Raw genomic sequence first — 12,593 nt, 5'->3', positions numbered from 1 at the left:
TGGTGGATCAGGCTTGAGGGGCCTTATCATCTGCTCTTGCTTCTATTTCTTATACATTTACTTCTCCTTCCTATTCCCACTCTAACCTCTCTTTCCTCAGCCTCCTACACTCTTCCAATGAAGCTCAATGGAAGGTGAAGGGGTCCTGCACTGTTGGAAGTGCTCTCTTTCAGGTGAAACATTAAACCAAGGTCTTGTCTGCCCTTCAGGTGGATGCAAAAGATCCCATGGCACTACCCTGAAGAGTAGAGGAGTTATACCTGGTCATCCAGCCAATTTTTACCCCTCAATCAATATCATAGAAACCAGTTATCTGGTTTGTATCGTATTGCTGCTTGTGGGAACTTGCTGATTGCAATTTGGCTGCCATGATTCCTACAACAGTGACTATACTTCAAAAGTTTTTCATTGGGCGTAAAGTACGTTGGATGTCCTGAGGCCATGAAAGGTACTATATAATTGCAAACCCTTTTTACTTTACATAAAATGTACAACACAGAAACAGGCCATTTTTTTAATATTCATTTACAGGATGTGGTATCACTGGCTAGGCCAACATTTATTGCCCATGCCTAATTGCCCTTGAGAAGGTGGTGGTGAGCTGCCTTCTTGAACCACTGCAGTCTCTGTGGTGTAGGTACACCCACAGTGCTGTTAGGTGGGGAGGTTCCAGGATTTTAGCCCAGCGACAATGAAAGAACGGTGATATATTTCCAATTTGGGATGGTAAGTGGCTTGGAGGGAAATTTGTAGGTGGTGGTGTTCCCATGTATCTACTGCCCTTGTTCTTCTAGATGGCAGCATTTGTGGGTTTGGAAGGTGCTGCCTAAGGAGCCTTGGTGAGTTTCTGCAGTGCATCTTGTAGATGGTACACACTGCTGCCACTGTTCATTGTTGGAGGGAATAAATATTTGTGGAAGGGTGCTGATCAAGTGGGCTGCTTCATCCTGGATGGTGTCAAGCTTCTTGAGTGTTGTGGGAGCTGCACACATCCAGGCAAGTGGGGAGTATTCCATCGCACTCCTGACGTGCCTTGTAGATGGTGGACAGGCTTTGGGGAGTTAGCGGGTGAGTTACTTGGTGCAAGATTCCAGCCTCTGACCTGCTCTTGTAGCCACAGTACTTATATGGCTAGTCCAATTCAGTTACTGGTCAATGGTAACTCCCGGGATGTTGATTTGGTCCAATTTGGTCCAATTAATCCACATTGGTGTTCATGCTTCAAAGCAGCCTCCTTCAACTCTATGTCATTTAACCCTATCAGCATATCCTTCTAGCCCTTTTCTCCCTTATGTAGAAACACAGAAACCAGAGTATGCCATTTTGCCCCTTGATCGTATTCTACCATTTAATAACATCTGTATCTTAGGTCTATTCATTCAACTTGGCTCTATATCCCTTAATATCCTTGGCTAGCAATAATCTATACACCTAAAATATAAAGTTATCAATTTTTTATTCTCTCGCGGGATGTGTCGCTGGCAAGGACAGCATTTGTTACACATACCTAATTGCCCTTGAGAAGATGATGGTAAGCTGCCTTCTTGAACCACTGCAGTACATTTGGTTAAGCAGTGTTGACTACTTTTTGGGTAGGGTGTTCCATACTTTCACCACCCTTTGCACGATGAAGTAATTCCTAATCTGACTTTAAAGTTATGTCGCTTTGTCCTAGACTCCGCACCAGAAGAAAGTTTTCTCTCTATACCCTTCTATGCTATTCAGCTCAGCCTGTGGCAACAAGTTCTACTTTCTAATCACTCTTTGGGCAAGGAAGCTTCTCCTGAATATTTTCCTGGATTTATTAGTAATCATCTTATATTTATGACCCCCTAGTTTTGGATTTCTCCATAATTGGAAACATCCTCCACCCTATCATAATTTTAAAGCCTTCAAGATAAAGTTTTGCTTTGGGCTCAATTTTGAAAAGTATTCACCTCCCAACCCAAGTTTCTAATTAAATTCATTTACATATCAATGAATGCAAAATCTGTCATCAGGCAGCCCTTATATTAAGGCATATTATATGAGTGGTGACTTGGTAAGGTGTGTTTAATACAACTGAAAATGGGTTTATCATTTAAAAAAGCATTTAAAATCAGTGTCAACCACACCTGTCCTCAACCTGATTTGAAATCACTGTGGAACGACCTTTGACCCGGAAGCAGTACAGTAAGGAAAATGTGCAATCTCTTTAAAATGTCTGTGGAACCTATAGCTGTTTAAAAATGTTTGCGGAGGATTTTTTAAGAGTTTGCATAAATTGTAAAGGGATCAGTTGTCATTTTCTTGGATGGTAAGAAATACTAGTCCACGTAACCTGGTGACCCTTGCTATGATCCTTGGCCAGACCCCAGGTTGTTGGTTGTGGTGGGGAAGGGGCTGCTGCTGGGGGTTTGGGGAGTGGGGGAGATCCAGTTAGGGATCAATAACATTTTGTTTCAAGTAGATAAAGTTTGAGATTCAAGATGCTTCCTAAGTGAATAAAGCCACAAGATTCCACGGGTTTGGAGCAATAATGAAATAAACTTTACTATAAAAGTTCAGAAAGATAAAACAGTTTCTAATATCTATCTTTTACTCCAAACGTTCAGGGTAATGAAATACATATGAATTAACAGGCACATGTGATCAGGCAGACCACATTACACAATAAATGACAGGTGCGACCAAACCTGTTTCCATGGATTTCTCAACATCCCACCCAGATGTTTGTTGCATTGTGAGCCAACCAATCTCACCGAAACTTTATCTTTCTCATGAAGGTTTCCAATCTCCACATTTGAAGATCTCATCCTGGAATTCTCTCCATAAGTCACTCCTACTCAGACTGATTCAACAATGGCCCACCTCGCAGGGTTTGAACATTGCCTTGAACATTGAACCGAGGTTCCTTTCCTCTGGATTTCTGAGTACACTCAAACTTCACCTTTCAAACACAATTTCAGATCTTTGGCTGTGCAAAGGAGAGCACTGCTGCTCCAAAGGGGTACCTTTTGACCAAATGGCCCACTTCACAGTGTTTCCCTCGAGCCCATTTTGCTTAAAGTCTGCTCCCTGCTGTTCTTTCTTTAATCTAGAGCCTGTCTCTCTGCTCCATCCTTGTAACTTAACTTAATGGGAACTATTTCTGTGCCCCCACCCCCATCTTTGTCTCTTACCTGGGACATCCTTCTGGGCCCTCTCCCAGTTCCTGTCCCTGGTTTGGGACCTCTTCCTGTCCTTCTCCTGTGTCCCGTTCCTTGAGACACATACATGACAATGGAATTCAGTTTCAGGTCATCTGACCTGGATTTTTCCGCTGTTCTTCTTTCTTCCTTCTGCTCAGATGCACAGGGCTGGTTTTCGTTCTGAAAAACATAAAATACCTGAACAGCACATGTGCGACCATTTCCCAGGCGGTGCCCAAGGTTTGCCAGGAATAAGAATTCCTGACCTCCAAAGGTTAGTATAGGTTTCTTAATACCTTTTCCTTGGAAAAAATGAAACTTCACTACTGTGAAGATTTCTTTACAATGGTATTACATTTTGTTTACAAGAACTTAACATTTGAATACAAAAGTAGGGAGGATATGCTTCAGTTATACAGAATGCTCATGAGGCCACATCTGGAGTACTGTGTACAGTATTGGTCAACTTATTTAAGGAAGGGTGTAAATACATTGAAAGCAGTTCAGAGAGGGTTTACCAGAATAATACCTGGAATGAGCAGGTTGTCTTATGAGGAAAGGTTGGACAGGCTAGAGGCTTGTATCCGCTGGAGTTTAGAAGAGCAAGAGGCGACTTGATTGAAACATATAAGATCCCGAGAGACCTGGAGAGGGTGGATGTGGAGAGGGTGTTTCCTCTTGTGAGAGGCTATAGAACTAGCAGGTTATTAAAAATAAGGGGTCGCCCTTTTAAAACAGAGATGAGGTGAAATTTTTTCTCTCAGAGGGTTGTGAGTCTTTGGGACTCTCTTCCTGAAAAGGCAGTGGAAGCAGGGCCTTTGAATATTTTTAAGGCAGAGGTGGATAGATTCTTGATAAGCAAGGGGATGAAAGGTTATTGACGATAGGCGGGATGCAGATTTGAGGTTACAATCAAATCAACCATGATCTTAGTAAATAGTGGAGCAGGCTCAAGGGGCCAAATGGCCTACTCCAGCTCCTTGTGCATATGTTTGCATAAACCTCTAACAAATTTCTTATTGCATGCTATACCAATAACCTTTTCATTTTGTTTCATAATTACACATGTCGTATTATACAATTACAAAGGTTTAACCAAAACAAAAGACAGTAAATGTAACAAGTAGGTTTAGCAGAATTTCTACATCATAGAATTATCATAACTCAACGCTTGCATTTCCTTTTCCACTTATTCCTGGTCTTTAACTCAGTAAAGAACATTTCGTTTAAATCCACAGCCTAATTTTCATCCTTTTTGTTAGCTATAAATGGAATTCCATCTTCAAGCTCTTTTTCCAAACTCAAACGTGGTAAATTCTCATTTCAAGACAATAAGATTAAAATGGCATTTTTGTACAATAACAACTCATTTCTCCTATTGTCAAAATCTCTTCCAGCCGTTTCAAGGATTTATTGAGATGCTTTTTATGTTCACATAAAAAGACTTCATCCTCCTGCTTGGTACAATCTTTGAACATTTTTAGATCTTGTAGTTTCTCCTGATCCCATTCCAAACAGATCTTATTTAATTCTCTTTGAGCAACATCAATCATTTCCTTATGCTGAATTTTTATGGTTTGTTACACAATTCATGAACCATATCATTCCACTCCTCTGCAGGTTTTAAACGGTCTTTCGTGAACTGTCCGCTTGCCTTGATTCCTGCTGCTGTACACTTTGTTTCAACCCTGGCAAGTACTTGTGATTCAGTGTCCATGGTCATTGACCCTTCCAGACCATTTTGCAGTTTCAGTCCTTTCCATTGACAATTCTTAATTTTCAATTCTTCAGGCACTTCTGTTGCTTCTATACTGTCCATTACTGAGTTGGCACATCAGTACGGTTAATTGGATCAGTTCCTCGCTCAAATGGGTCACAATTGGGCAAGCAGTTTTTAACCATAAGAATAACTTTGGAACTCTGACACTCCATTCCCATGTGGAAAATCAATCCTATCCACTATGTCATTGCCCACTATACACTCTACATTTTCAATAGGTTAATTTTGGAACAACTCCCACACAAAGTCCCTTCATCAGAACACAATTTAAATTTCCTCTATGTGATGGGTAAGACACACACTTCCCTTCAGCCGATTTTCTGGAGAAAGGTTCAAGTCCTTTGCTAATAGTAAGTTTTGAGCAGAATGAGTGTCTCTTAGGATAACTATTTTTCTGGGCTCTTTCTTGGACAAAAGTGGGATTCAGAAAGATAAAGCAATTTACAATATCTATCTTATACTCTAACATTCAGGGTAAGTATGAGGTACATGTGAATTAAACAGGCAAACTGTGGTCTTACAGACCATACCACATAATAAGTGACAGATGTGACCAAACCCAATTCCATGGAATTCTCAACAACCCACCCAGATGTTTATCACATTGTGAGCCAACTAATCTCACTGAAACTTCGTCTTTCTCTCGAGGGTTTTCAATTTCTACATTTTAAGATCTCATCTTGGAATTCTCTCCAAAAGTTGCTCCCACTCGGGTGGCTTCAACAACACCAACCTCACAGGGTTTCAATCTCACCTTCTGAGATTCCTTTCCCCTGGATTTCTGAGAACACACAAGCTCCAACTTTCAATCACAATTTCAGATCTTTGGCTGTGCCAAGCAGAACACCAGTGCTCCAAAGGGTACCTTTTCCCCAACGGCCCACCTCGCAGTGTTTCTCTCGAGCTCATTTTGCTTAAAGTCTGCTCCCTGCCACTCTTTCTTTAATTTGGAGCCTGTACCTCTATCCTTTCTTGTAAAGCAACTCAACAGGACCTATTTCTGCCTCCCTGTCTTTGTCCCTTACCTGGGACTTCCTTCTAGGCCCTCCCCCATCTCCCTCCCTGGTTTGGGACCTCTCCCTGTCCCCCTCCTGAGTCCCACTCCCTGGGACACCTACTTGAAAATCGCATTCCGCTTCAAATCATTTGGCCTGCAATTTCACACCCATCTTCTTTCTTCTTTCTGCACACGCATGCAGCGCCGGTCCTTGGTTTGAAAAATGTAAAATACCTGAACTGCACATATGTGGCCATTTCCTGGACGGCGCATGCGTAGAAGGCCCAAGGTTTGTTGGGAATCAGAATTCCCCACCTCTGAAGGTAAGTATAAGTTTTTTTAACACCTTTGACCTGGACTACTAGCATGAAGGAAGTTAACAAAGAAGGTATATGACTGGCAGCAACAAAAGGAGAGCTACAAGCAGAGAAGCTGAAGGCTGAAGGCGTCAGCTCACAGATGCAGGCACAATGAAAAAGCAAATAGACAGAAGGAGGAACATAGAGAATTCTTGGAGGAAAAAAATCAAATCTCTCTCAGGACAATTTTCTGTTTGGCAGAAAAGGAGACAGGAACTCTTGGAGGGACTGTATGAGCTGGCTAAAAGGGTCTAAAACCTGGAAGACTGTGTGAATAGCTCAGAGATGCTAAAATCTGGATGTTTTACCAGAAGTGGCCAAACCATGACCTAAGGAAAAGAGGGTTTGTAGAAGTATGCCTTGTTGATGATAATAGCACCCATGAAACTCGGAGGTGAAAGCTGTTGGAGAGACCCCTGAACTATCCTGCATGATTAAAGAACAGCATATTGTGGAACTGTGTAGCTACGTAATGCCATACATGCTGAAAGAGGAATGCTTGTGATTGTGTAAGACATATCTGTCATATTGACTATTTAAAATGAAATTTGCCTTTTTATTTGAAGTATCATTTGCCTGTTAAGTCCTGTTTAATTTGCATTGGTTCTGATTCATGCTAAAATAAAAGTTACAAAAATTGAAATCTTGTTAGTAATTTCATTTGTGGGTCATTCAGTAAATTTGGTTTATGGTTCCCCCCACTGGGATTGTAACAGCTGGAAATGACTTATTATGTATAAAACTACTTTACCAGTAGATAACATAGTGAGTTCCTTGGTAAATTAACAAAAATATAATTCAAAACCTTTTAAAATATACCTATTTGTGGCCTTATGCCCAAAAGACCAATTTAATTTTTGGTGCCTCCTTGAAGGCCTGCAAATGAGAATTGGTGGAAACTCTCAATGATGATTACCCTGCAAGTTTGGTTAGCTTTGTGAGTGGGGCTTGCTTCTATCACAATGTTTTAAAAATCACAGAAACACAAGTTGCACTGAACATAATTTGTGCTTAATTCCATAATCCTTTACACCAGCTATGGTGGCATTGGAGGAATTTTGTTGAGAAAACCAACAGAATTGAGCAGAAACTTTAGCCTTTTATGCCTAAGTTTATAGAATTCTAAATTGTGTACTAGATCACCTCTTTTCAGTAGAAAACATTTCCAGCTTGATGAAGGTAATGCATGATAGGGACTTTAAAAAGGCATTTAATAAAGTGCCACATAACAGACTATTCCAAAGACAGAAGCCTTGGTAGGAAAGGGCTGATGGTAACTTGCATGTATAATTGGCTAAGGGATAGGAGGCAGAGAATAGTGGTAAACTAATGTAATAGTGAGCAGAATAATAGACTTCCGCAGGACACACTGGTGGATGAAATGGGCAGATAAATAGCAGATGCAGTTTAATGCGGATAAGTGGGAAGTGATGAACTTTGGGAGAATGTATACAGGGGGTATAATTAAATATTGATGTAGAGGTGGTTTACCTGGAAGGTAGTAGGGATGAGGGACTTGAGTTATGTGGAGAGATTGAAGAAACTGGTATTATTATCTTTATAGCAGAGATGATTACAGGGAAGTGATAAGGGGCACTCAAAATTCAGGGATTTTGATAGAGCAAGCAGGGATAAATAGTTTCCTTTAGCAAGTGGGTTGGTAACCAAAGGTCATATATTTAAAATAATTGGCAAAAGAACTAGAGGGGAATGTTTTCCCCCACACAGAGATTTGCTAAGATCTGTAGTACACTAACTGAAAGGCTTGAGGAATCAGGTCCAACAGGAAAAGTTAAAAAGCACTTAGACATATACTCGGAGACAAACTGGATTGCCCTTTCAAAGAATCAAACTGAATTGCCCTTTCAAAGAATCGAGAAGCACAAGATGAACAGCCCCCTCCTGCGCTCTAAGATTCCACATCTAGTTTGGACTCTTATTTTACCAAGGTGTACGTGGCCTCCATTTCACCTATTGAAATTCACCACCTCAGTCAGAGCAGCAGTGGGAGCGAAATGAACCTGGGGTTGAATGGTGCCAGCGGAGCTTCTCAGTAAAAGCCTGAGGGTTGAGGCCCAAATCAAGCCAGTTGGAGCAGCAGTGGGGGTGGAGCTGAGTAAACCTGGCGGTGAAATGCACCAGTGGAGCTTCTCAATAAAAATCTGAGAGTTGAGGCCCAGAGGGCAGGACTGGCAGCTCAATATTCCAGGGTATAGGATCTTCAGGCGAGAAGTGGGGGGGCGGGCGGTGGTGTAAAAGAGGAAGTGGTGTTACATTATTGATCAAGGAGTCAACTACTGCAATAAGGGAGGGATGATACCTTAGAAGGTTCCTCAAATGAGGCCATATAGGTAGAACTTAGAAACACAAAGGGGGCAATCACATTGCTGGGAGTGTACTATAGACCCCCAAACAGTCAGGGAGAGCTAGAAGGGCAGATATGTGGGCAAATCTCAGAGAAGTGTAAAAATAATAGGATAATAATAATAGGGGATTTCAACTTCCCCAATATTAACTGATAGATAAGGTGTGAAAGGCTTAGGTGGGTTACTTAAAAAATAAATTAGGAGAGCAAAGAGGGGGCATGAAAAAACACTAACGGGTAAAATAAAGGAAAACCAAAAGGTGTTTTATAAGTTTATTAGGGACAAGAGGATAACCAGGGAAAGAGTAGAGCCTATTAGGGACCAAAGTGGCAATTGTGTGACGAGCCGGAAGACATAGGTGAAGTTTTAAATGAATACTTTGCATCTGTATTCACTATAGAGAAGGACAATGTAGGTATAGAAATCAAGGAGGGGGCTGTGATATAGTTGAACAAATTAGCATTGAGAGGGAGGAGGTATTCACATTTTAGTGGGCTTAAAAGTGGATAAATCCCCTGGCCCAGGTGAAATGTATCCCAGGCCGCTGTGGGAGCCAAGGGAGGAGATCGCAGGGCCCTGACATTAATTTTCAAATAGTCTCTGGCTATAGGGGAGGTGCGAGAAGACTGGAGGACAGCTAATGTATGGTACCATTATTCAAGAAGGGTAGTAGGGATAAACCAGGGAACTATAGGCCAATGAGTCTACCATCAGTGGTAGGGAAACTTTTGGAAAAATTTCTGAGTGACAGAATTAACCTCCACTTGCAGAGCCAAGGATTAATCAAGGATAGTCAGCATGGCTTTGTCAGGGGGAGATCATGTCTAAGAAATTTGATTGAATTTTTCGAGGTGAATAGGTGTGTAGATGAGGTTAGAGCAGTTGATGTAGTCTACATTGACTTCAATAAGGCTTTTGACAACTCCAGTGCAATTTGGCAAATTGGATCCAAAATTTGCTTAGTGGCAGGAGACAGAGGGTGATGGTTGAAGGTTGTTTTTGTGACTGGAAGCATGAGTCCAGTGGTATACTGTAAGGTTCGGTGCTGGATCCCTTGCTGTTTCTAATGATCTACACATGAATGTAGGAGATATGATTAGTAAGTTCACAGATGACACGAAAATTGGTGGCATGGTAAATAGTGAGGAGGAAAGCCTTAGACTACAGGACGATATAGACAGGCTGGTCAGATGGGTAGAACAATGACAAAAGGAATTTAAGCCTGAAAAGTGTGAGGTGATGCATTTTGGAAGGCAAGGTTGTACACGATGAATGGTAGGACCATAGCAAGTAAAGGATCAGAGGGACCTTAGTGTGCGTGTCCATAGGTCCCTGAAGGCAGCAGGGCAGGTACATGTTAAGAAGACATATGGGATACTTGCCTTTATTGGTCAAGGTATTAAATACAAGAGCAGGAAGGTTATGATGGAGCTGAATAAAGCATTAGTTAGGCCACATCTGGAGTACTGTGTGCAGTTCTTTTCGCCACATTATAGGGAGGATGTGATTGCATTGGAGAGGGTGCAGAGGAGATTCACCAGGATATTGCCTGGGCTGGAGCGTTTCAGCTATGAAGAGAGACTAGATAGGCTGAGGTTGTTTTCCTTGGAGCAAAAAAGGCTGAGTGGGGGCCTGATTGAGGTGTGCAAAACTATGAGGGGCATAGATAGGGTAGATAGGAAGGAATTTTTCCCTTTAGTGGAGGGGTCAATAACCATGGGGCATAGGTTTAAATAAGGGGCTGGAGAGTTAGTGGGGATTTGAGGAAAATTTTTTTCAGAACTCACTTCCTGAAAGGGTGGTAGAGGCGGGAACCCTCACAACATTTAAGAAGTATTTAGATGAAATGCTATAACCTACAAGGCTACCGGCCAAGTGTTGGAAAATGGGATTAGAGTAGATAGGGGGCTTGATGACCAGCACGGACATGATGGGCTGAAGGGCCTCTTTCCATGCTATAAAATTCTATGATACTTGTCTATATTGAAACTTATTCGATGTTCACGTGCCCTTTGTACAAGCTTAATGTCCTGAATTTGTCATATTGATGCTCAGTATTAAATAAGGCAATAGGTTAAATATATCATACTACCACACATCTTAGTATCCACATGGCCGTGCCTACTATACTGAATGAGTTTATGGTAATGAACCACTGATCTTGCTCAAATATCACATCTGGATTCCAGTCCCAAAGGGCAATATATAAAAACCACTTCAAATGAAACTAGAGATCCTAAAAATTAAAAATATTATGAAGGACTTCTTTACTAGTGTGACATTAGGAATAAGCAGATGGATGTATGAAGATGAAGGCAAATAATAAAAATATATCTGCTAAATGAAAGCTCAATATTAAATTAACTCTCACATGTTGAAGGAAAAGGACTATCAAATAGATTTGTTAATTTATATGTTATAGAGTGGAAATTGTTTGAGCACTTGGCTACTTGACTGTATCAAATACAGAGAAAACAAGTGATGTATTTACCAATCATGGGTTGTATTCTGAGGAACTTTGAACCATTTTTAACAGTTTTAAAGCTAAGCAGAATTTAGTGAGAGACAAGGTTCCATGGCGATTTCAAGTTCACCTAAAATTATGACTGCTGCCTCAAAGCTACATGCTTTAATGCAGGCTTACATTGCCTGGGTCTGGGTGAGTGAGCGAGTGCGAGGGCGTCTGGGTGACTGGGTGAGTGCAAGGGTGTCTGTGTGAGTGGGTGGGTGTGAGGGTGTCTGGGTGGGTGTGAGGGTGTATGGGTGGGTGGGTGGGTGTGAGGGTATATGGGTGGGTGTGAGTGTGGGTGAATGGGTGCGAGGCTGTCTGGGTGTTCGAGTGTGAGGGTGTCTTGGTGAGTGGGTGCGAGGCTGTCTGCCTGAGTGGGTGTGAGGCTGTCTGGTTGGGTCTGAGAGTGGCTGGGTGAGTGGGTGAGTGTGAGGGTGACTGTGTGAGTGGGTGAGTGTGATGGTGTCTGGGTGAGTGTGAGGATGTCTGGGTGTGAGGGTGTCTTGGTGAGTGGGTGCGAGGCTGTCTGCCTGAGTGGGTGTGAGGCTGTCTGGTTGGGTCTGAGAGTGGCTGGGTGAGTGGGTGAGTGTGAGGGTGACTGTGTGAGTGGGTGAGTGTGATGGTGTCTGGGTGAGTGTGAGGATGTCTGGGTGTGAGGGTGTCTGGGTGAGTGGGTGATTGTGAGGGTGTCTGGGTGTGAGGATGTCAGGGTGGGTGTGAGGGTGTCTGGGTGAGTGGGTGGATGTGAGGGTTTCTGGGTGGGTGTGAGGGTGTCTGGGTGAGTGGGTAGGTGTGATGATGTCTGGGTGGGTGTGAGGGTGAGTGGGTGGGTGTGAGTGTGTCTGGGTGAGTGGGTGAGTATGAGGGTGGCTGTGGGAGTGGGTGATGTGATGGTCTCTGATTGAGTGTGAGGATGTCTGGGTGTATTGTTGTCTGGGTGAGTGGGTGGGTGTGAGTGTGTCTGGGTGGGTGAGTGAGTGTGAGGGTGTCTGGGTGGGTGTGAGGGTGTATGGGTGGGTGTGAGGATGTCTGGGTGAATGGGTGTGAGGCTGTCTGGGTGAGTGAGTGTGAGGGTGCCTGGGTGAGTGGGTGAGTGTGATGGTGTCTGGGTGAGCGTGAAGATGTCTGGGTGTGAGCATGTCTGGGTGAGTGGGTGGATGTGAGGGTGTCTGGGTGTGAGGTTTTCTGGTTGAGTGGGTGGGTGTGAGGGTGTCTGGGTGAGTGGGTGAGTGTGAGGGTGGCTGTGTGAGTGGGTGAGTGTGAAGGTGTCTGGCTGAGTGTGAGGGTGTCTGGGTGTGAGGCTATCTGGTTGAGTGGGTGGGTGTGACGGTGTCTGGTGGGTGTGAGGGTGTCTGGGTGAGTGAGTGGGTGTGAGGATGTCTGGGTTGGTGTGAGGGTGAGTGGGTGGGTGT

The sequence above is a fragment of the Carcharodon carcharias genome, chromosome 4 (genome assembly GCF_017639515.1).
Source record: "Carcharodon carcharias isolate sCarCar2 chromosome 4, sCarCar2.pri, whole genome shotgun sequence".
NCBI classification, from domain to species: Eukaryota; Metazoa; Chordata; class Chondrichthyes; order Lamniformes; family Lamnidae; genus Carcharodon; species Carcharodon carcharias.
Note: the sequence above shows the minus strand (reverse complement) of the source record.